This window comes from Delphinus delphis, chromosome 2 (assembly GCF_949987515.2).
Source record: "Delphinus delphis chromosome 2, mDelDel1.2, whole genome shotgun sequence".
NCBI classification, from domain to species: Eukaryota; Metazoa; Chordata; class Mammalia; order Artiodactyla; family Delphinidae; genus Delphinus; species Delphinus delphis.
The window spans coordinates 33,611,106-33,634,607 of NC_082684.1; the positions used below are offsets into that span (position 1 = coordinate 33,611,106).

The following is a 23,502-nucleotide window of genomic DNA, read 5'->3' on the forward strand; positions in this document are numbered from 1 at the left end:
GACAGGGACTATTTGTGGTTTTTTGTTTGTTTGTTTTTTGCGGTACGCGGCCTCTCACCGTTGTGGCCTCTCCCGTACACACAGGCTCCAGACGCGCAGGCTCAGCGGCCATGGCTCACGGGCCCAGCCGCTCCGCGGCATGTGGGATCCTCCCGGACCGGGGCACGAACCCGTGTCCCCTGCATCGGCAGGTGGACTCTCAACCACTGCGCCACCAGGGAAGCCCCATTTGTGTTTTTTTTAACCTTTGCATCCTTGTTGCCGAGTAGGGTGATGGGTGTGACCGACTGAATGAGATGAATGAATGGACGCTAGGTGGGCACGCGGTCAGGATAGGGTACGTGGACAGTGAATACTGCTTCCTGCTTGGGCACTGAAGAGCCCAGGTGGGCATCCCAGTGGCCCGTGCATGAGCTGCCCTGTGCCCCCCACCTGCCCTGAGGCGGGAGGGAGGCTGGCAGGCCTGGCACGTGCGGCCTTCTTGACCGAGGTCAGGGACTCCCTGTGTCCCATTCCTTGGTCCCAGCACCCGCTTTCTGTTCTGGGGTTGGTGACTTCCTCAGAGAGGGAGCACCTTAAAGGTGGGGTCCCTGGTGTAGAATGGGGGCTTAACAAACGTTTGTGCATTGAGGTATCCACTTGCTGGGTGGGCCAGCAGCTCTGCCCACGACCATCATCTGGCTGGGGACAGCGCTCCTGACCTGGCCGGCCCACCAGGTTGCCCCAGGGCTGAGGCGCCTCACAGCCTCATGACTCAGTTGAGTAGGAAGGTTTGGGGCCCAGGAGTGCCCTGACCTGCGGTTGGCCGGGACCTGGAATTCCACTTGAGGAGGTGGCCTCTTCAGCCACGCTCTGGCCCAGACTGGAGCAGGGTGAGTGGGAGGCCACCTTGCCCACACCTGTGAACCTGTGCTGAGAAGAGGCTGGGCCACACCGGGGGGAGCCGGCATCCGCCCGCAGGGGCAGCCCTCCCCAACCCTGGGACGCAGGGCTGGGCTGGGGCCCTCTGGGGAGCGGGCCCGCGTGGCCAGGTTTCCACGGTGTGGACTCAGGCTGGGATCCAGTCCTGGATCTGCCACGGACAGGCTGTGACCTTTGGGTGTTGCTTGTTTGCCCTGAGTCTGTCTGTCTCATCGTCTGTACGATGGAGGTGCTCACATACAATGGAACAGTATTCAGCCATAAAAAGAAACAGAATACTGATCTGTGCTATAACGTGGGTGAACCTTGAATACAGGCTATGTGACAGAAGCCAAGCACAAAGGTCTGGATACATGGAGCGTCCAGAATATGCAAATCTATAGAGATGGAAAGTAGACTGGTGGTTTCCAGGGGCTGGGGGGAGGGGGGAGGGGGAGCAACTGCTTCATGGATCTGAGTTTCTTTCTGGGCTGGTGAAAATGATTTGCAACTATGTACGGGTGGGAGTGCACACGGTGCATGTGCTAAATGCCACTGAATTGTTCACTTTAAAACGGTTCGTTTTCTGTTATGTGAATCTCACCTCAGTGAAAATTATGGGGCTGCTACTGACCTTGCTAGGCGGTTGGGAGGGGTGAGAGAGATGTGAGGTGGATGTGAGGCCCTGGCGGATGTCAGGAATGGAAGCTGCGTTACCCTGGCAGCCGCGACCCTTCCTCCCTCCCGTGCAGACTGTGGTCCAGTGCACAGGCCAAGGCGGAGATGAGGGCAGGCGGCTTAGGCTGGCGCCTCCTTTAGCCAGAGGTAAGGGGCACTTCTGTGCTTGCTCCAACAGCTGTGGGTCAAGGGTCCTGTGCTGCAGACCCAGCTTCTAGCCTTGGATTTGCTGGGCGGCTTTGGGCTGGGCCTTCAACCTCGGTCTGTTTCTTAATCTGCCCAGACCTGCCTCTTACCTGCCTTGGAATGTGCATGTGTCCACTGTGTCTGAGATGTCACCCCTGCCATAGCCCTGTACCTCGACCCCTGTCTTCTTCACAGTGCAGACCACGGCCAGGCAGAGTGTTAGGAATATCTTGGTGCTTGTGTTTATTGTCTATCTTCCACTCAGAATGCAAGTTCACAGGGGAGAGATGCTTGATCTCGTTTGTCCATGATGGTATTTCCAGCACCCAGGGCCTGGCACAGAGTAGGTGCTTAATAAATGTCTGTTGAAGGAACAAATGCATGAGGTCCTACAGTACTAAGTGCTGTGAGGTCAGCGCTATCACCATCCCCACTTTGCAGATGAGGAAACTGAGGCTCTGGGACATGGAAGGGCCACTGTGGAGCTGGGATCTCCATCAGGCAGCCTGGCATCAGCGCCGTGGCTCGGACCCACCCTGCCCTAGGCTGCCTCCTGGCTCCGGAGCTCCTGGTCTGAGATGCAGCCTAGGGCCTGGAGCATTCTGCCCCCTCAGCCACCCAGCTCCTCCCACCCCCAGGGCCTAGGGACCCCCCCGCTGGGGGTCCCACGCCCACTGCCATGAAGCCTTTTTCTCAGGCTCACAAGCACCCCAGCGCAGCTCCCTTTCCTGAGAACCTGTCATAAAGAAGGCGAGGCCCTGATCTGGCCTGTCTCTCCACCCCAGGCCTTCCTCACCCAAGGGAACCTTGGTTACAAAGATGAGGGTCACGCCTTGCATTTGTATTAGACACCTTTCCTCTGGGGAGCTCCTGGCTGAGGGGAGGCTAATTAGCTGTGCTCTGGGAAGAGTAAGAGCTGACGTCCCAGCCCAGGCACTGGCTAACTAGGCACGGGGCTGGCCCTCTGGGGAGCAGTGGGTGTACCAGCCTCATGGCACGTCCCCTACATTTCCCTTTGCTGCAAGAACTCTTCACAAGGGTCCCTTCTGTCTTAATAATAAAAGCTATCTTTTATTGAGTGCTTACTATATGCCGAGGGCTTGCTAGTCCCCTCCTGTCTACTGAATATACCCACCTGTGCCAAGTACTGGGGGCGATTGTGAAATGACAACACCAAGGCTCCCATTATCCAACCTCACTCCTTGGCGGCAGCGGGCCAGTGCTTCACGCATGACCTCACGTAATTCCTGAGAAGCCCTTGGCGTGGGGCGTCACGTGGAACAAGTGCTTGATAAGTGGTAGCTCTCACTGTTCGCCTTCAGATCAACCTTATGAGGTAAGGTACAATGTTATCCTCATCTTCTCAGACGAGGAAGCTGAGGCTCAGAAAGGTTAAGCCACTTGCTGCAGAACACACAGTGAGTCAGGAGCAGAGCCAGTAACTGGAACTGGACTGGTTTGACTCTGAAGCTGCAATAGTTTTCCAGATGCTCTTCTCTCCCTCCCCCCAACCTGGAGGTGATTAGCCTCCAGGCCTGACTTTGTGTGGTTGTGTGTGGGGTCACTGAGCAGAAGCCTTTTCACCCGTCCCTCCAGCAGTGCGCTGGTGAGCTAGGCTTGGACCTAAACACCTTGGAGATCATCTAATACAACTCATCCCCACCCCCATTTTTCAGATGAGAAAACTGGGGAGGGAAGTGACTGTGCAAGGCGACAGCCCTAATGGGCAGATGCCTCCTCACCGAAGCATGAGGCACAGAGGTAGTGGAGTGGCTGGTCGTCACCTCACCCCCCTGCCATCAAACTGGCATTGATACCAAGTAACAAGCATCCTCACAACAGAGTTCCTGGCTTCCATTCGTCATCTTGCTCCCTCCCCCCTTCCCTGCCAGGAGCTGCCCCAGGGATATTTGTGTGGGATGCAGGTTCAGGCAGCTGGCTGGGAACTGCGACTGGGGCCAGGGATGGTGTCCTCCACCTACCTGCCCTGCAGGACAGTCTGGGGGCAGGCCTCACCCTTTGTAGCACACCTCACACGTCACTGTAGTGACTCCAGAGCAGACGCACAGTAGGTACTTAAAAATGCTCGCTGGAGAAACGGCTGTATCCTGGACCTGCAGTAGGGAGATGAAACATCCAGTGCACGGGTGGGCAGACGGTACGCCAGGTCTTCTCACCATTGCTCACCTGGATCCACCAAATGCGGCACTCCCTCAGGCCTGGGGAAGGAGCCTGGGCAGATCTGGTTCAGGAGCAACAAGTTCATGGGTCATGGGCACTTGGCTAATGTTCCCGCAGCGGGGACCCCATTCTCGGGCACTGTGGAGGGTGGCTAAGGGCTCAGTATCCAGGTTCCTCTGAATGTTACCCCTTCTGAAGAGGCAGGTCTTTGGGTACCAGATACATAGACCTGGGGACTCTGACCCTCTGCCTACCCACTCCCCCAATCCAGCTCTGTCCCTCCAGTCTCTGCATCTCCATCCATCGTCTACAGCTCTCACCTGCTCTACCTGCAGCCTCAGTCCCTCTCCCAGCCTCCCCTCTTCCCTCCTCCTTCCCACCTCAACTGAAGGGTTTCCTCAGAGAGGGAACACGAGCCACTTCATCCCAAATCTGAAATAGTTTTCCACGTACGTATATATATATGTTCTTTGAGCACCTTATTCTTTTCCTTCATGGGAATTTGAAAACTTTTTCAAATGGAATCTTATATTTATTTATGAGATTATCTGTTTAAACAAATCTCGCTTCTCTGTTAGAGTGGGCCCCATGAGGGGGGGAACTTGGTGGCGGTCACTTCTGGTCCTTAGTGCCCAATGGGTGGATGACAGAATCCCCAGGACAGGATGAGCCACTGAGCCGGTGGTTCTATAAACATAGTCCCAGCAGCAGCACCTGGGAACTTGTTAGAGAGGAAATGCAAATTCTCTGACTTTGGGTGTGGGACCCGGCAATCTGGGTCTGAACCAACTGGGCACCAGGATTCAGGTGCACACAAAAGTTTGAGAACCACTGGCAGAGGCAAATCCCCTGCTGTTGGGTCAGTGGCCACTGTGGCAAAGGGCCACCTGAGCCGCCTATAAAAGGCGCTGGGGGTGAGCAAGGCCACATCTTCAAAAGCAGCAAGGGGAAGGCAGCCCTCCTCTGAGGAGGGACGGCCAAGGGTGCGGACATTGCGCCATCACCGGGACCCCGACCCCGGCCCACCGTGCTGTTCGGCGGACTGGCCACTGGAGGGCAGTGCGACCACGTCCATCGCGTCCCTGCCCGGCTGCAGGCGGAGGCCTACCCGGGAGGCAGCTGGGGCGGCTTCAGCCAGGAGACAAGAAAATAGAAAGGGATCGCGGCCCAGGCTGCGGCCTCGGCTCACGGGCCCCAGACGTTCTTAGAGGCCGAAGGGACCCCGCCGGCGCGCATCCGCGGCCCGGTATGTCCGAGGGGGCCTCCCTGCCTCGCTCCTCCAAGGCCCGGTCTGCTGCCTGGAAGGCTGGGAGTTTGGCTCGCCTGGGGCCTGGAAGGTTCGGAGGTCCCGGAGTGCAGGACGCGCAAGGGAGGAGATGCCGTCAAGCCGCCGAGGGCAGAGCGCCAGGGGCAGGGCTTTGACCGCCTCCCCAGAGGCAAAGGGCAGCCTCCCGCGTGACCCCCTCCGAAGTGCAAAACAAGGCGGCCATCTTGGCGGCGCCTTAACCCTCTCGTGGCCGGGGCCGCGGCCCAGCCAGGCCTGGGCAGGCTTGCGGTTGGAAGCTGCGATGCCACGGGGACGGCGAAGAATTTCCAAGAACTTGAAGAAAATCCTGGATCCTGGCAACTCCCTCGGGGGCGTTTGGAAACCCCATCCCGTTAGCATTAGGAGCCCGAGCGCCTTTGTAAGTGAATTGGACTTGTTCCAGTCACTCCCTGTTTTCTTCTTGCCCCGTATTCCAAAAGAGAAAGCCAGAGGCCGCAAACAGGCAGCAAACGGCGCTCCTGGTGGCCATCAGGTGTTTGGGGCTAGCAGAGCGTCTGGAGCCCAGACGAGCGTGGATCCAAGTGTTGTATCTTGTTGCTTACAGCATAGAGGGCAGCTTCTTCACAGCCAGGCCGAGGACTGGCAGCCTGGAGCTGACTCCAAGTGGCCGCCTCCTTTCAGCCCCTCTCCACCGTGAGGACTTTAGCTGCCGTTCTGAATGCCATCTGAGGAACCATAAGCCCTCCAGGCCCCAACATTCCTGTGGTCTCATATCTGATGTGGCTCACACATTGATACTGCCTCTCTGTCATTTGGGTACTTTTCAGCTTCTAGAATACACTTTCTTCTTAATATCATCAGCCCTTCGAGGTGCAGCTTGAATATCAGCTTCACCGGGAAGCCTTCCTCCAGTTCCACACCCTTCGTTTCCAGCAGAGCCCGTCATTTCCCTCCCTGCCCACCGGAAGCTCCCTTGGTCTCTGCTGTAGGATGTCCTGTTTTCCTCTCTGCATCCCCCGCCACTGAATCGTGGGCACCGTGAAGGTAGGGACTGTGTGACGGTGGTCTATGGCGTCCCCCTTGGTGCCTCGCACATGTAGGTCATTCAGGAAAGGGTTGCCGCAGGAGCGTCATGAAATTATTGAATGGGTTTTGGTGTTGTAAACAGATTTCCCAAACACTTTGAACCTTGAGCAAAGGAACATGTAATGGTGTTTTCTTAAGCCCTGTAATGGAGTCCTTTTGTGTGTTTAATTGCTTTGTTATTTTTGCTGGAAACGTCAGGGTGCCATGGGAACAAAAAACATGGGTCCTAGCTTGACCAAGAGGACTAACCACTGAGCCCCAAGTGTTCTCATTGCTTCCTCTGTGTGGCCTGGGGGTCGGAGCCTGTGACATGGGATGGCAGGCAGCAGGGCAGGCCCCAAGGACCAGCAAAGGAAGGTCTATGTCTCTGGCTGGGCTTGAGGTCATGATTTCAGGCTGAGATCTCAGGATGAAGCAGAAAAGAAAGCGCCTTGAGAGTCTCGGAGAAGGTGGAAGCTAAAGGAAGAATCCTTTCTTTTTCCTTTTAAAAGAAAAAGCCAAAAGTGCCTCATGAAGGACTGCAGAAAACCCCTTTCATGCCTCACCCACAGATGATTTGCTGAACGCTCATTAAGGGGAAAACAAAGAGGTGGTTTTGTTTATTTATTTAAGAGGAAAAATAAATGAGCTGTGACAAAACAATTTGAAACCAGGCCCCTCTGAGACCTGGGCTTTCACTTCCTTGATGGGAAGTAAAACAGAGAATCGAATCCCCCTCCAAATAAAAGTGAAGTTAATAATCAGACAGCTCAGCCCTGGCCACATCCTGTGTCAGCTCCCTCCCTCCCTTGGCTCACTGTTTATAGCTGCGGAGCCCAGAGTCGACTTAACTCTTTCCTCCCCATCCCTCTCCATCCGGGGAAGCCCAGCCCTGCTCTGAGGCCGGCAGGCTCCTCATACCCTCTGGTGCAGGCCTCGCCTCTGCAAGGCTGGCTCTCCCCGTTCCGCACAGGGCGGCCAGCCTGCCTCTTGGCCTCTGGCTGGTGAGTTTAAGGAGCCCAGCTTAGATTTGAGTGCTGTCTTCTGCTTGTCCTGCACAAAACCCAAAGTGGACACAGGAGGGCTGCACTGGGTACCTGCTTACCTCTCCACTGCTCCAGGGAAACACTAGCTAAACCCACTCACACTCCAGACGCAGGGCCTGTGCTCCAGGCAGCCTCCACAGCCTGGTGGTGTCCTTGAACTGAGTTCTGAGGGAAAGAAGCACAGACCTTTGGGGCTTTGGGCCTGTGCTGAGAGCAGTACTATGTATGTCTCTGAGCTGCTTTCTGAGAACTTCATGCTCTCTTCAAATGCCTTCCCATATTGTAACCAGCCATTGTTATTGTTGTAAGCAGTGATCCTAGAGAGTCATTGTTATCCTCTTTTTAAAAAAATTTATTTATTCCTGGCTGCGTGGGGTCTTAGTAACTGCGCGCATGCTTTCTCTTGTGGCGAGCGGGGGCTACTCTTCGCTGCAGTGCACGGGCTTCTCATTGGGGTGGCTTCTCTTGTTGCGGAGCACGGGCTCTAGGCGCTCAGGCTCAGTAGTTGTGGCTCGCGGGCTTAGTTGCTCCGTGGCATGTGGGATCTTCCTGGACCAGGGCTTGAACTTGTGTCCCTTGCATTGGCAGGCAGATTCTTAACCACTGCGCCACCAGGGAAGCCCTGTTACCCTCTTTTTACAGAGCAGGAAACTGAGGTACAGAGGGTTAAGTACCTTGCCCATTATTGCAGAGCTGGGATTTGAACCCAGGCATTGTAGCTCCAAAGGTCTTGCAACAGAGACTGCTCTCTTCTGTGGAGCCAGGGGGCTTTCCGAGAGCTTAGAATAATCCTGTGAATGCATTTCAAAGATCCCAAAGCCTAAGGACCTTTCGAGAACTTTCGAACTTTGTCTTGGGCTCTCCTCCTTTCTGTTTCTTTCCGGGGTGAAGGCACAGAGAACATATGGTGGGGTCCAGTGGACAGTGGAACGAGAGAATGTGGAGCAACTTAGGATGGGACAGACCTTTCATTCGCTTGGCAGGAGGTTCTAGAGCAAGGATCCAAAGACTTGGCGTGGCCGTTCTCTCAGCCACCGGCCTACTTTCTGCCTTTACTGCCTCCCTCAGCCCTGCCAGCCCTGTAGCCTGTGGATTCCTCACCTGGTCACACACACCCTCTTCTGGCTGAAGCTGGTCTTGCAGGAAGCCACTCACCAGTTGCCTGGGGCAAGTGGCAAAGACTTCTGAACTGGCGGCGTGGGCCATCTGCCTCTCTGGGATGCCTCCCTCTGCATGCCCTGGCTACTGAGGTTTGTCTTGGAAGCCATCTGTTGCCGGGTCGTCTTTGGTGGGTCCCTCGGATCCCTGGAGGGTGTGTTGTGCTGCCCCCTGGTGTCTGGAGGCTGTCCTGCCCGCTCAGCTGCTTAGAGCTCCAGAAGCTCCCTGTCGGGGTGCTGCTGAGCAGGCCTGCTGTCTGTCTGTCTGTGCGCCCCAGACCCCTGGCCCCCATCTTTGGGAGTGAGCTGATCTGCGGAAGATCTGCTTTCTTAGGATGCATTTCTCCATTCAGAGCCATAGCCCAGACTGGGCAGAGCCTATTCCTCCTTTTCAGACTCATTCTTCATCTAGAGAGAAAACTCTGGGGGCTTCACTCCTGTTCTTCTCAGAGCAGGGGTGGCGCCTCTGGGGAGGGAAGGGCACAGCAGTGGCTTCTTTGTGATACCCAAAGGGGCCGACACTCAGCAGGTTGCCTGGCCCAGAGAGGTCTCAGAGAACGCGTGCTTTGACTCCTATTGAATTTAGATGTTTAGGTGAAGCATCTGCATATCAAACAGCGCCCAAGCTGGGGTGGCTCCACCGCGGTCAGACATTTGCCAAACACGCCTCAAGTCAGACACAGCCTTTATCAGTGCTTACAGTGCTAGGGCACTTTAGGACCATTAATCTCATTTACCCCACGCTCTGGGAAATGGGGTACATGTGATTCTCCCCACTTTACCAGATGAAGAAAGTGAGGTTAGAATACCTGCCCACTCTGTTATAGTGGCTGTCTGCTAGAAAAAAAAAAAAGTTCATTGTGGTTTAAAATACATTGAAACCAATTAAATAATTTTCACTGAGTTCAAAAGCAGTGCAAATGGACAGCAGTCCCTCTGAATGTTTTTTCTCGGCCTGGGAGGCCCTGAGGGGCAGGATGGCATTCTTGGTCCTCAGGGTGTTCAAGGAGGAGGCTTTGGGGCACTTTCCCGATCCCGGAGTGGTGGTCTCCCTGTCTGTTCTCCAGCCCTTCCCAGCTCCTGGCAGGTCTCCCCACAGCCTTACCTCTTGTCCAAGAGCACATGTCCTTGGGAAGTAAATATCGTGTTGCAAGAACCAATAAGAGGAGAATCCCTGAGTTAACATTGTTTTTTCAGCTTTTATGAACTTAAAACATTATGCAAAATTTCAAACATATACAGAAGGTGACATACCCGTCACCAACTCTGGCCAAGTTTGTCCATTTACATCACCATCTGCCTCCCCACGTCCCATATAATTTTAAAGTAAGTCCAGTGTATCAGGTCATATCACTTCATCTATCAGTATTTCAGTAAAAAAAAACCCAAAAACTCATTACACTTACCCACATTGTTCTTATTTCACCTAAAAATTAATAATACCACCTAAATATTACTAAGATTCATTTGCTGTTCACATTTCCAGAACATTTTTTGAACTCTTTGCCTTTCTACTTAAAGAAAAAAAAATTGGCCCTGAAATAAGAATTTCTCAGTATTTGGTCGTATCCTTACAATAGCTCCTAAAGGGACCGATTTCTGAATCTGGGCAAGAATGGTCAGTTACCGATTCTCTGAGGCCAGCGATCGTTTTTAAGCTCACCCCGCTACAGCCCTCCGCTTGGCCGGGGCCGTGCACATAGTGGGGGCCACGTCAGTGTGAGCGGAGTCTCACGTAAGGATGAACACAGGGAGGGTGGGGATGCAGCACGTTGCGCTAATGCGGAAGGACTGGAGAGCAGCCCCCTGTGTCCTCCCACCCACGGTCTGAGTGGCTGTCCTTGGCTCTCCGTGCAGTGGTCCACCCGCCAGCTGCCTGGGCCTCCTAGGGGACCCTCTTCTCTCTCTTGCTTGGGATACTTGACTCTTTTCCAGTGACTCCGTGGAGCCCCACTTTGTGGGGCCTCCAGCCGTCTTGGTATTGCCAATTTGCTGCTTAACGTACAGCAGCAGTTGACAGGGTGGTTCACGGAGTGGGCTGCTCACTCGTGCCAAGCGCTTTGCTCATCTGTCCTCACGGCAGCCCCAGGAGGTGGGTATTGCTGTCACTGCCATTTCACAACACACAAGACTAGCAGAGGGCAGGTACGTGCCTTGCTGGCCTAGGAAGGGGCAGTGCTAGGATTTGAAGGGGGTCACTCTGAACATCGGGTGCTCTCCACTGCAGCACATTGGTTGTCAAACTTTAAGATTCGTTTAGCAAAATGCTAGGCAACTTGGCCTAGGACCAGGCACTTACCCTCTTGAGGACAAATCTCGACAAGTTAGGATCTGCAGTTACCATGCACTTTTCCCTGCAATATTCCCATCTTCCAGAACAGATAGAGCATCACTTATTATTATACACGCCCTTATTAGGAGATTAGCTCAGTTGAATGGAATACATTTTAGGTCACACAGCCTCTAATTTCTTGCTTTGTCTTTTTTTATGGTTGAATAATAGCTTGAGTCATAGGTTACATGACGGTGACAGGTTTGAAGGTTAGGAGGGATGGGAAGAAACTGGGTTGCGTATCTTAGGCCACAACCTAGATATTATCCCTTCTGTACATTTTGTCACATCTCTCAGTTGTTGATACTTGGAAAAATGTGACTTTCGGAACGTACAGAATCAGGGGCAAGTACCTGAGAATTCTCGGAGGGAGAAGGGCTGGTGTGGGCACAGTTTTCTTTACCTCAGTCAGTCAGAGTTCAGCCCGTGTGGCTTCCCTTGGCCGAACTTTGGAGGAGCCGTCTCAGGTGGCCTGGTGAGGCTCGACCCCTGTCCACGAGGAGCCTCCCTCACCCACCGCGGACAGCCTGGGGGCTAAACTATATAAGTTCACTCGCATTTTATTTTTTATTATTTTTTTGCGGTACGCGGGCCTCTCGCCGTTGTGGCCTCTCCCGTTGCGGAGCACAGGCTCCGGACGCGCAGGCTCAGCGGCCATGGCTCACGGGCCCAGCCGCTCCGCGGCACGTGGGATCTTCCCGGACCGGGGCACGAACCCGTGTCCCCTGCATCGGCAGGTGGGCTCTCAACCACTGCGCCACCAGGGAAACCCCTTCCTTTACTTCTTGATTTTGCCTCTTGGTTTGTTTCAGCTTTCTCCCAACTCCTGCTGCCCTAGAGAAATGGAAGAGTAGGTAGAGGTGGGAAATGGAAAAACCAAAGCAGACACAGAGGAGAGAGGCATTGGCGGACTCAAAGAAGAAAGAGAAGCAGCAGAAGGCAGAATCAAGAGGCCAGACAGACAAAAGGAGAGGAACCAGTGTCTTCTGTAAGTGTTCATGGGGGTTTATGGACACTAAGCAGTAAAGGCAAACTTCCAGAAGTTGTTTGCCCACCATGGCAATGAGAAGACTGTGGCTATCATTAGGTCCCCTTCAGAATGTCTGGAGGTGAATTTAAATCGTCAACATTGTTTCCAAAAGTTGCATTTGCTGGGACTCCTCTAGTTTTGCCTAGAGTTGGGTATACCAGTCTTCCATGAACCCCTGCTGTTCCGGGAACCCTGTGTCTGTGGATTGGGTTAGCCCTGGTCCTCAGAGAGCTGCCTGGAAGATGCAAAGCTGATGACCCAGCTCCATCACACCTAACGCTTCTGCTCAGATTCTCCAGGGAGCGCTCCAGAGGCAGCGTGATGGAAGCCACCAGGTTCTGCAGCAAGCTAGACTGGTTTGGGGCCTTGCCCCAGGAAGATCAGCCCTCACTCTGCAAAAGACCAATGGTGGGGGTGAGTTGGGAGAATTGTAGGAAAAACAAGGGCAAGAAGGAAAGCTTGCTTTTCTGGGACTGTCCTTGCTCAGTGTTTGGAAGAGTCTGAAATCCACAAAAAGCAGTAAGGCTCACAACAGTCCTGACTGTGGCTGGTTGAGGGTCAGAGCAGTTGCTTTAAATTCATGGCTGCCTCTTTTCTCTCCTGGGTCTCTATTTTTTATTTTTTTTTCTGGTGTTGTTTGCTTTCACGTTCTTCTTTTTTTTCAGAGTATTCATATCTTCCCCACTCTTCTTTTTCATTCTCAATTCTCCTTCCCACCCCACTCTGCCTTCTTAGCATAATTTTTCTTTTCTTTTGGCTTTCCTTGTTCTACATCTGGATTCCCGGATGGTTTATTTTGTCTGTTTCCTGAAATTTCCCTCCTCTCCCATTTCTTATAGTTTGTTGTTGTTGTTGTTCCTTTTCCTTCGGCTTCAGTTCTGTCCACTAAAGCTTTCCTTGGGCCACACAGGCTTTTAATTCTTGTTCATCTGTTTAAGCGGTGCTGGCAAGAGGCAGGCCACAGCCGGCAGGCAGAGCCACGGTGGCAGAAGAGGACCCGGGCGTCTGAAGATTCTCCCCCAGCCCCGGGGTCCTTGGAAGAGGGGCTTCCTTCTGGAGAGTGGGCTGGGACAGTGCTGTTCTCCCTCTGTGCGGCTTGACGTCGTCTGCCAGGCCTGGGCTGAAGGTTGGGGGCAGATGGTGTTTCCTCCACGGTGTGTGGGCCTGGGCCCCATTGCTCAGGGAGGCGATGGAATCAGCCCTTCTCGGTGGACAGGTGGAGGACTCATCAGGTTCCACCCAGAAAGGCTGAGGCTCAGGGGAGGTGCCCCATGGGGAATGTATCACTTGCCAAGCTCTGTGCTGTAGGTGGGAGGCCTTGCAGCATGGGGGCTGCCTCTGGGGGAAGTCTGGGGATCCTTTTTGATCCTCGGTCTCTGGCCGAAGCCAGCCTGGGCATCTGGAGCTGTCTGCTGGGGAGACTGAGGCAGTTTTCCGGTGGAAGGTCCTTCCTTCCCAACAGCCCCCACCCCTGGCCAGTGGGCGTTTTGAGGGCCCAGGAAGAATGCAAGAAGAGGCTGGTAGCTGCGAGGTGTCTCAAAGGCTCCTGGCCACTGGGGGCGGCACAGACCTCATCTGCGGGAGGCCCTGAGGGTCAGGTCTGGTGCCGATAGAAGCAGGTGGTACTTCCTGACGGGTGCGGTGGCGGAGAAATCCTAGAAGTTGCAGCCACACCCCTCCTTGTCTGGCGTGGCGTGGGAGGCGGTGGGAGCAGCCTGGCCCTGCTGCCCAGCTGTCTGAGGCAAATCAACTGCAGTCCATCTGGCTGTCCTCCGCGGCCCAGGCTGGCTTCCCACCCGGGGCCGTCAATGCCATTGGGTGCTGGCTGAGTCCTTAGCGGGCCCAGCTGAGGGGCGGATGTGTCACTGCTCCGCCAGGGGCACACCTGCAGCTGAGTTGCACCCTGGGGTGGAGGGGCCCAAGAGCGCCAGGTGGACGCCCATTGGGCTGCGCTGCCTTTGCCCAGGCCCTGTGGTGATGGTGGCCACGTGCTTCTCTGGAAGCACCATCAAGTTCCCCTCGCCTTCTCCACACCCTGCCACCTTGCTGAGTCCCGTCCACTTCCTCCTCCTTCATCCACGCACAGCCTTCGGGGCCACTTTACAAAGGACTGTTGATTATATCAAAGCTTTGCTTATTTTATATTTTGCTTATATTTCCTTGTGTTTTCTAAGCCTCTAGTCCTAGAGTCCAACTCTTGGGTCTAGCACCCCTCAAGACCCTAGAACCAGAGCCCCAGGAGCCCCCAGGCCCTGATTCCTGGGCCCCGTAGAATTGGTTTATCTCTGGTTCCAGGCAGCGCCTCCCTCCTTCCCCACATAGAGGGCCAACCTAGACAGGAGGGATGATTAGGGGACAGATGATGGATTTTCTTCTAAGTGCTCCCTTCAATTCTAGAGGAGAGCTGGGGGCGAGGACCCGGCCTCTCTGATGTAGGATTAGGATCCGGCAGCCTCTTGCCCTTCCCAGCGGAGCCCAAAGCACGCGCTCCTTCAGTCTGCGGTCTCAGTGCTGCCTCGTTCCTGCCACCTCTCTCTGCCTTCCCCCTTCGCACGCACCACACTGTATAAATATTTACACCCCCGGGCTGGCAGGAATCTTTCTCCAGCTGCTTCCCTGGTCTCTGGGAGAGCTTGTTCTCTTACTCAACAGCTGCAGCAGATCTGGTTGCCTTTGGTCAGACAAGGGCAGGCCCTGGTTTGGGGGCCCGCGGTCCCCCTCTGGGGTGGAGGGTGCAGTTGGCGGGAGAAACTCAACTCTAAAGAGGTCACGGGGTGATGGCAAAGACCCATGCTCTCCTCTGCTGGCTGCCTGTGCGGCGACCCTCCAAGAGTTGTCTGATCCCTGATCCGGCTGGGACGGTGGGTCCTGCTTCTGAAAGGGACAGCTCCTCAGGGTGGGGTCTGCGCCTCTCTGGGCTGGGTTTTGCTGCAGAGGGCTGGAGGATACTTTCAAAGCCAGCTGGCTGGTGCTAGGACAAAATAGGAACTTAGTGTACCCGCGGGCACTTTACAGTTTACAAGTATGTGCTATACCCTCGATCCTCCCTGAAGCAGATCCCCCGGTTTAGAGCTGGAGAATCTTCATATTGGGCTTCTTCTCCCCAGCTCCTGCCCCGGGCCATCCTCCCTCCCACCAACCTACCCGGGGGCTGGGGAGTGGAGAGGATAGATGCCTCTTTCCCCACCTTCCTTGGCGACCCGGGAAGTGGGAGTTTGCCAAAGAATCAAGCTGCCATTTGTTGGGTTCCCACCGGCCTGGCACTGTGTGAGGTGCTTCCCCATATTCTCATGTAATTATCCAAGTCTTAAGCCCAGCAGATTTTTTAGCTTCCTTGTGTGTGTTTCCTCTTCCTGCCCTCAAGACAGCTGTGGCCGCGTAGCAGTGAGCTCCCAGACACAGGGCCCTGCCTTCTCTGGTGCTTTCGGGTTCCGTGGAACCTTCAGGGGCCAGCTGGTAGACACTAGTCTCACCTAACCTGCAGTGGGTGCAGGTCACCTGCTGCTGCCTCCTCTCCCGTGCCTCAGTTTCTCCCATGTCTGTGGGAGGTAATTAACCTGTGCTCCATAGCTAATTCTAAATGCAGTGCAGGGACAGGGTGGTGTCATTTAACTCCTTTTTCTGTGTGGGGGTGTTGTGACAGAAGAGAGTGTTCAGGTATCAGGTACTATGAGGCTTGTGTGTTTGGTGCTTGGGAAGCCTGAGGGGAAGGAAGACAGGGATAAACAGGCCTGGATTTCACCAGGTAGTGGAGCCACTGGGGGTGCAAATGGGTGGGCGGGTCCTGATGGGGGCCCGGGACAGTGGCCCCAGTCTCTTCCTACACTCATACTTGTGCGAGAAAGTAGACGCGTAGATTCAATCTGTCTCTCTCTCTGAGCTCAGACTCTTTCTGGGCCTGGGAGGAAGGCTGCTGTCAAAAAGTAAAAGGCCTGGAAAAAAAAAAAAAAAAGTAAAAGGCCTGGCCCAGTGCTTGGTGCTCAGGGGGTAGAGGGCCATCCCAAGGTGAGGCAGGGGAGGGGTAGGCTGGGTCTGGCCTGCCAGGGAATGTATAGAGAGGAAGGTAGGAAACCACAGCTCAGAGACGTGCTGCTGGGAGATATTCCTGTTGCTGCCTGCCTCCCCACCCCCAAAAGGTAAAAGAAAACCCAAATAAAAGTCTGACCCGGCAGATATTAATACTCCAGAGCCAGGGCTGGTGTGCAAGCAGCCGCCCCCCGCTTCCCCCTTCTGTTTCTATAAGCGGCTGAAATAAATTTAGCGAAACAACCCCACCCGTCTGAGGGCCTAAGATTTCAGAACAGTGGGACTCTTTACCCTGAAAGCCCCTGTTTTTCAGAGCTGAGAGCTTTTTGTTTAAATTCCCTTTGAGAATGGAATGCTCTTGATCTAAAATAATTATTTTACAGCAGTCATCTATTCCTCATAGATAAATGCTTTGACACAGTATGGCTTGCTAGAAAGCCGATCTACACATGCTGTACAGCTTAAAATAGTCAACTCTATGGGGCCACTGCCCGGTTGGACCCGTTTGGATATTTATTGTAACATTATTCTTTGCGATGTCTGTGTGTGTTCAGCTAGTCCCCTCTGTTGTCTGTCACAGGACGGTGGTTATTGCTGGCTAAGTTGCCAAAGCAGAGAATTACTTATTTAGGGCCTACTGTGTGCTAGGCACTGTGCCGGTCGAGTTGAGAGCAGAAAGAGCCTGCTCCTGGAGCAGACATGCTGGGGGGGAAGAGAGATGTCGAAAAGTAAAATGACTACAAAAAACTGGCAACTAATATCATACTTAATAGTGAAAGATCGAATGCTTTCCCTTAAGATTGGGGTCAAGGTGAGCGTGTCCAATCTCACCACACCTATTTAACATCATAGGGGAAGTCCTAGAGAGGGCACTATGGCAAGAAAAGAAATATAATGCATATGGTTGGAAAGGAAGAAGTCAAACCATTCCTATTCACAGACAGCATGATTTTCTATAGTAAAAAAATAAAAAAAACAAAACAAAGCTCAAGGAATCTACCAAAAAACCTTCTTAAAACTAAAGTGACTTTTGTAAGATCACAGGATGCAAGGTCAATACACAAAAATCAACTGTATTTTTATAAACTAATAATGAGAAACTGAAAACTGAAATAAAAAATTAAAATACAGTTGGCCCGTGAACAACACTGGTTTGAACTGCACAGGTCCACTTATTTTTTGGCAGTAGTAAATACTACAGTACCACGTGATCCGAGGTTGGTTGACTCTGCAGATGCAGAAACATGGATATGAGGAACTGCTCATATTCCAGAGGGCCAACTATAAGTTATACGTGGATTTTTGACTGTGAGGAAGGTTGGTGCCCCTGGCCCCTGCACTGTTCAAGGCCCAACTCTAGTTCCAAAAAAAAAAGGGAAATATTAGGTATAAATCTAACAAAATGTATATAAGATCTGTGTGCTAAAAACTACAAAGCACTGATTAAAGAAATCAGAGAAGACCTAAATAAATAGACATATCATGTTCACGGATTAAAAGACACAATAGTAAAGAAGTAAATATGTACTTCTTCCTGAATTGATCTATGGACTTAATGCAATTCCAATAAAAACCCCAGTAGGATTTTTTTGTGGTTATAGACAAGCTGAATCTGAAATTTATATGAAAAGGCAAAAGAACTAGAATAGCTAAAACAATTTTGAACATTAAGAATAAAGTTGGAGGAATTATACCACCTGATTTTAAGACTTACTGTAAAATTATAATAATCAAGACAGTGTGGTATTGGCGAAGGAATGGACACACAGATCAACAGAAGAGAATAAAGAGACTCATACAAATATGGCCAACTGAATTTTGGATAGGTACAAAAACAATTCAATAGAAAAATGGTACTCTTTTCAATAAACAGTGTTGGGATTAGACTTCCATAGGCAAAAAAAATTTAACTTCAACCTAAACCATGTTATATAAAAACTAACTCCAAATGAATCTAACATAAAACTATAGAAAATCTCAATGACCTAAGGTTAGGCAAGGAGTCCTTAGATGTGTCACCAGAAGCATGATGCATAAAAGATAAAACTGATAAGTTAGACCTCATCAAAATTTAAAAACTTTTGCTCTGTGAAAGATACTTTGTTCAGAGAATGAGAAGATAAGACTGGAGAAAATATTTGCAAACCACTTATTCAACAAGAGCCTGTATCCAGAATATATAAAGAACTCTCAAAACTCAACACTAAGAAAACAAACAACCCAATTAAAAAGTGGGCAAAAGACTTGAACAGACATTTAACCAAAGAGGACATACAGGTGGCAAATAAGCACATGAAAAGAGTTGTTCAATATCATTACCTGTTAGACAAATGCAAATGAAAACCACAATGAGATACCACTACACACCTGTTAGAGTGGATAAAAGAAAAATTACTGACAATTAGAAGTGCTGCTAAGGATTCAGAGCAACTGGAGACTCTCATATATAGTTGTGGGAGATGCAAAATGGTATATCCACTCTCAAATAAGGTTTGGCAGTTTAAAAAAAAATAAACCTTAACATGCACTTAGCATATGACCGAGCAATCCCATTCCTACTTATTTAATAAGAACTTACGTTCACACAAAAATCTATACACAAGTGTTTACTGCAGCTCTATTCACAATGGCCAAAAACAGGAACTAATCCAGTGACCCTTAACAGGTGAATAAACAAATGGTGGTATACCCATACAGTGAAATACTGTTCCTCAATTAAAAGGAATGAACTATTGATACATGCAACTGCATGGATAAATCTCAAAGGCATTATGCTCTGTGAAATCATGTAGACTGTATGAGATCAGTTATACAGCATTCTGGAAAAGACAAAATGACAGTATAGGGAACAGATCAGTGGTTTGCCAGAGTAAGGGATGGGAGGGTCTGACCACAAAGGGAGAGTGTAAGGGAGTTGTTTTTTTTTTTTTTGGCGGGGGGTGGTGATAGAAGTGTTCTGTTTCCTGATTGAAGTGGTGGTTACATAAATCTATTCACATGTTTAAATTCATAGAACTGTACACCAAATAAAGGTCAATTTTACTGTTAAATAGTTTAAAAAAAGCTCACAAATTGAAATAACTACTTTGAAGGAAATGAAGATTCCATGAAGACAGAAGAGAGAAGACAGATACCTTGCCTTGATGGGGGGAGGGGCGCCAAGAATGGTTGAGGAAGTGATGCTTGAGCTGGGTACTAAAGAATGATTTAGAATTTACTTGGGCCAAAGGAAGGTCAATCAGATAGAAGAAACAGGCATGTGTCAAGGCCCTGGGGCAGGAGGAAGGATGGTTCATTTTCATCTGAAACTGACTAGAGCACAAGGAGTACCTTGGAGGGGTGGGAGAGATGGTGGTGGGGAGGGGAAGGGGTATGAAAGTCAAGAGTGGAGCAGTAAAAGAGTCTGATTATGCTAGACTAAGGGTTTGGTTTTTATTCTAAAAGGGATGGGTAGCAAAGGGTTTTAGGCAATTGTAATACAATTTGTAATACAAGATCCAGGTTTTGAAAAAAAATTACTTGGGCTGCCGAAAAGAGGGGGTTTTGGGGGCACACAGGAATCTTGGAAAGAACATCTAAAATAGGGTTTCTCAGTCTTGGTACTATTGACATTTTGGGCCAGATAATTTTCTGTAGTGGTGAGGGGGTGTGGGGGCTTGGCCTCTGCATTGCACGACGTTTAGCAGCATCCCGGGTCTCTACCTTCTAGATGCCAATAGCACTGACCTTTTCTCCTCCAGTTGTGACAGCCAAAAATGTCTCTAGACGTTGCCAAATGTTCACTGGGGTGCAAATCACCCCCGGGGGAGGACCACTGCTCTAAAACAACCAAATCCAGTGCTTCTGGCTTCATAGTAGAGTCATCTAGGGAGCTTAGAAAATACAAATGCTGGGCCTCACCTCAGACCAACTGAAGCAGAATGTTTGGGGGTGGGGTGGGGCCTGGCACCTGGCATCTGCATAATTTTGAAAGCTCCCCAGATAATTCTGCTCAGAGTGACGTTTGAGCACCACCAGCCTAGTCCACCCTTTCCATGTATATCTCAGAACACTGAAGCCCAGACTACAGAAATGACCCACTGAACTGGAGGCAGAGTAGCTCCAGAATCCTATTCCTAACTCCTAGACCAGTGCTCATTCCAGGGCCTCTTAGCATGTGCACAGAACATGCCCTGGGCAAACGGTGAAAGCCCAGCCTCCTTGAGTTACCGGCTCTGGCCCTCTGAACATCCCAGTGTTAAGGCTGCCATCCCCGCTTCCTGCAGAACCCAAGCCCTCCCTTCCTGCCACCCCTGGAATTTCTGCCAGTTCCTTCTTCTACTCCTGCTGCTAGATTCATGGTGACCAAAGTGTCCAAATGGGCTCAACAGCAAGGGTTCAGTGCAAATCGAAAAAATTTACTGACCACCTACGCAGTTCTACTCATGAGTTCCAGGTAATATAGAAGCCCTGGCCCTGAGGAGTTCAAAGTCCAGTGGGGAGTAAACAGGTATTTTCCATAAAATGCTGCAGGCTGCAAGGCACCACTGGGAGAGAGGCACTTTGCCTGCTGGGAAGCTGCCTGAAGCCCCAGCAAAAGGAAGCCCCAGGGAGGGGTGTGCAGCAACTGCTAGCAGCTTGGAGTGGCTGGGGACAAATGGCTCTCTGAGGTAAGCACTGTCTGGAAAGGGCTTCACCTTCCTGACCGTCCCAGAGGTGAAGTGACTTGCTCGAGGTTGTGCAACTGGTAACCAGCCGGCAGAGTTGGGCTTCCCATCAAAGTCTAGGTGGCTCAAAGCTCATGCGCTATCCTGTGTCTCTAGGCAGGCCCAGGCAAGGAAGGCAGGGTGGGGTGGGGTGAAGCTGTGGGCTAGTCTGGGAACTTAATGGAATAGTGGGACATCTCTGTGAGGAAAGTGTTAAAACAATGGACGTAAGAAGGAGGGTTTAGGCATCTCACTGCCAGGCAATGGGAGCCCCCGGGGCCGTGCTAGCCCTGGGGCTGGACTCTCAGTCCTGGCAGGAGGCGGTGGGCTCCCGGAGCTGTACCCCAGAAGCTCCTGACACTGTGCAGAGCCACATTTACAGCAGACCTCAGCTGCCCTCTCTGGAAGCCTGTGCCTGGTTTGGAGGATACTGGCAGCTGAGCCACGCCCACTAAGCACTATGATAGGGGCTTGAGGATACTGAGAGAAAGAAGGGTCTGGCTTTTACTGGATATCAACAGGCCCCAGTGATCTAGTTTTCAGACATATCTGTGACAACAATCAGGTGTTTTCCAGTTGGGCAGCAGATCCCCATCACCTCATCCTGACTCACCTTGCTCTTCCCCAGGCTCTGGGCCAGTGCCCTCTCCCCCTTTCCAGGCCTCGGGGCCTGCCTCGTCCAGAGCTGGGTCTGGGGGTCACAGAGTGATCGGATCAAAGCTGTGAGGTGACCATTTCATGGACCTCTATGCTGAAGAATCCTTTTGCAAAGTGAATATTCCCAGAATTTGTTTCATAGTTTCATCAGGCCCCAAGAATGGTTTAGTTTACATACAAGGCTGGGCATATACAAGAGTTCAGCTAGACGTGAGACTAGGCACTTTACTGGCCAATTTTAGGCAGAATTATTATCCCTATTTTAGAGGCTTTGGTCAGTGTCTTGAAAAGCCACACAGCTAGAAAATGGCGCAGCTAAGATTTGGATTCAAAACGGCCCAACTTCAAAGTCCTGGACCACTGATTCTCAGACCTTGGTGACTGAGTCACGAGCAGGAAATTTACAAGGAATGCCGATTCCCGGCCCCACCCCAGAGCATCTGATTCACTGGGCCTGGGTCCGGGCTGAGGAATCTGCATTCCACAAGCACTACACCTGAATCTGAACCAGGTAACTCTCCAGCAGCACTTGGCCCTTCCTCCCAATTTCTAATCCAGGAACCCTGCCGGTGTCCCAGGGTCTCGTGTAGCAGAGGGTGGGGGGAAGGGTGGGGTCCGATCCGAAGAATTTGGGTTCTTTTGCAAATGACCTGAAAGCGGGGAGGAGGCACAACATCGCAGGGCTCCGCAATGGCAGGGTCAGGAGGGGTCTCTGGGAAAGGAGTGCCTGGAGGGCGTTGGTGACGAGGCCTGGCCCTCCAGGGGCCAGTGGCCCAGCGCCCCACACCCTCACCTGCCGCGAGGTGCGCCCAAACTGGCCGGTGAATACATCCATTGCGCTTCCCTAATTCCGAGCGCTCTCACTTTCCCCCTTCACAAAACCTAACACCCCCAAGCCAAAAATACCTGCTTAGACCCTCCTCTCAAGGGGACCGTCTCCGTGCGAGCGGGGAGAGCCCGGAAGTCGGGCCTGGGACTGCGAACCTGGCTGGCTCATCGCCTCCCGCTCGGAAGAGGCCGTGCAGGTGAAGGGGCGGCCTTTCCGGGCCCGGCGCGGGCGAGGAACCCTAGGGCTGAGCGCAGGAGGTGGGGGAGGGCCGTGCACGCCTCCCGTTGGGCTTCCGGCCCGGGTCGTGGCTCGTAACCTTTCCCGCCACTACCGGGCACCTGCCGAGCACGTCCGGGCGGGGGCAGGCCGGCTCTGGCCCTCCTCGGCCCGGCGGGACGCTGCTCCCCGGTCCGCCGCGGCGCGGATGCCGGGTCAGCGAAGGGTTAAGGAGGCCGTCTCCCTCACCCTTGGAAAGTCCCTGAAATGACGTTGCAACCCGACAATTAAAAGCAGAGTTTAATTATAGAGACAGGTTCTGGGAGCTGGAACTAACCCGGTCGGTCGGTGGGGCCGGTAAACAACTCCGGAGCGAGCGGGCCAGGCTGGACGCCGCGGAGCCCGGGCCCCTGGGAGCGGGGGAGGGGAGCGGCCTCCGGGAGTTGGGAAACGGAGGAAATTCGAGGAATCGGCGTTCTCTTTGCGGAGGGAGGCGGGGGGAAGACTCTTTAGCCAGCCTGTGGCGCCCGGGCCGCGTCAAGGTGCTCCTGGCCGGTCCCGCGACCGTTGGGGGAAAGCTGCGTCGCCCGGAGAGGGGGACATCGGGTGCGGGTCGGGACGCGCCCTGGGCCCCGCCCGCTCCGGACCCTTTCCCCCTCGCTTTCCACCCCCGCTTCTCCGCCCCTCTCTCGTCCCCTCCAGCAGAGCTTCGCGAACCCTCCAGAGTTAAAGACCAACGGGCCTTTTTTTTTTTTCTTTTTTGCTGGGGGAGTGGGGGAATCAAAAAACCGAAATAGCTTCACATCGGGACGCAGACAAACCTTGTGGTTTTAACGCGCACCCTACTCTGTCCTGAAATCTGGAACTCATTACCTCATCACTAAGAAACTGCACAAAACCGCTCCCCCAACCCCTCCTTCTCGAAGCGGGGAAGGGAGTGAGCAAACTGCCCTTTAAGAAAGAAACCTACATTTGAATGATTTAAATTAAGGTGGATGGAAGTTATTTCTTCTTCTGGCGCTTGCCAGATTTCAAGAAAAGCTGAAAAATGGGAACAGGGAGAGGGAAGCAACAGGCAGCTGGACAGCAAAAGAAGAAAAGCAAGGGGCAGCAGCCGGGTTAAAAATGGGGGCCATCAATTTAAGCCAGAGGGGACAAATTAAAGCAGACGGACTGGGGATCACATAGGTTTGTGGCTGCAGCCAAAGCTGTGTGTTTCGCGAAGGTGAAAAACAACAGGTTCCTAA

At 52.5% G+C, this 23,502-nt stretch overlaps 1 long non-coding RNA gene across 1 annotated transcript; it reads right to left on the bottom strand.

The window, feature by feature from the left end:
• Positions 1 to 1,987: 1,987 nt before the first annotated feature.
• Positions 1,988 to 22,726, bottom strand: LOC132420177 (uncharacterized). Its single transcript, XR_009518325.1, has 4 exons — positions 22,117 to 22,726; positions 3,747 to 3,878; positions 2,900 to 3,092; positions 1,988 to 2,126 (listed from the first exon to the last, which is right to left on the bottom strand). It is a non-coding gene; the product is annotated as an uncharacterized lncRNA (long non-coding RNA).
• Between the last annotated feature and the right edge of the window lie 776 nt (positions 22,727 to 23,502).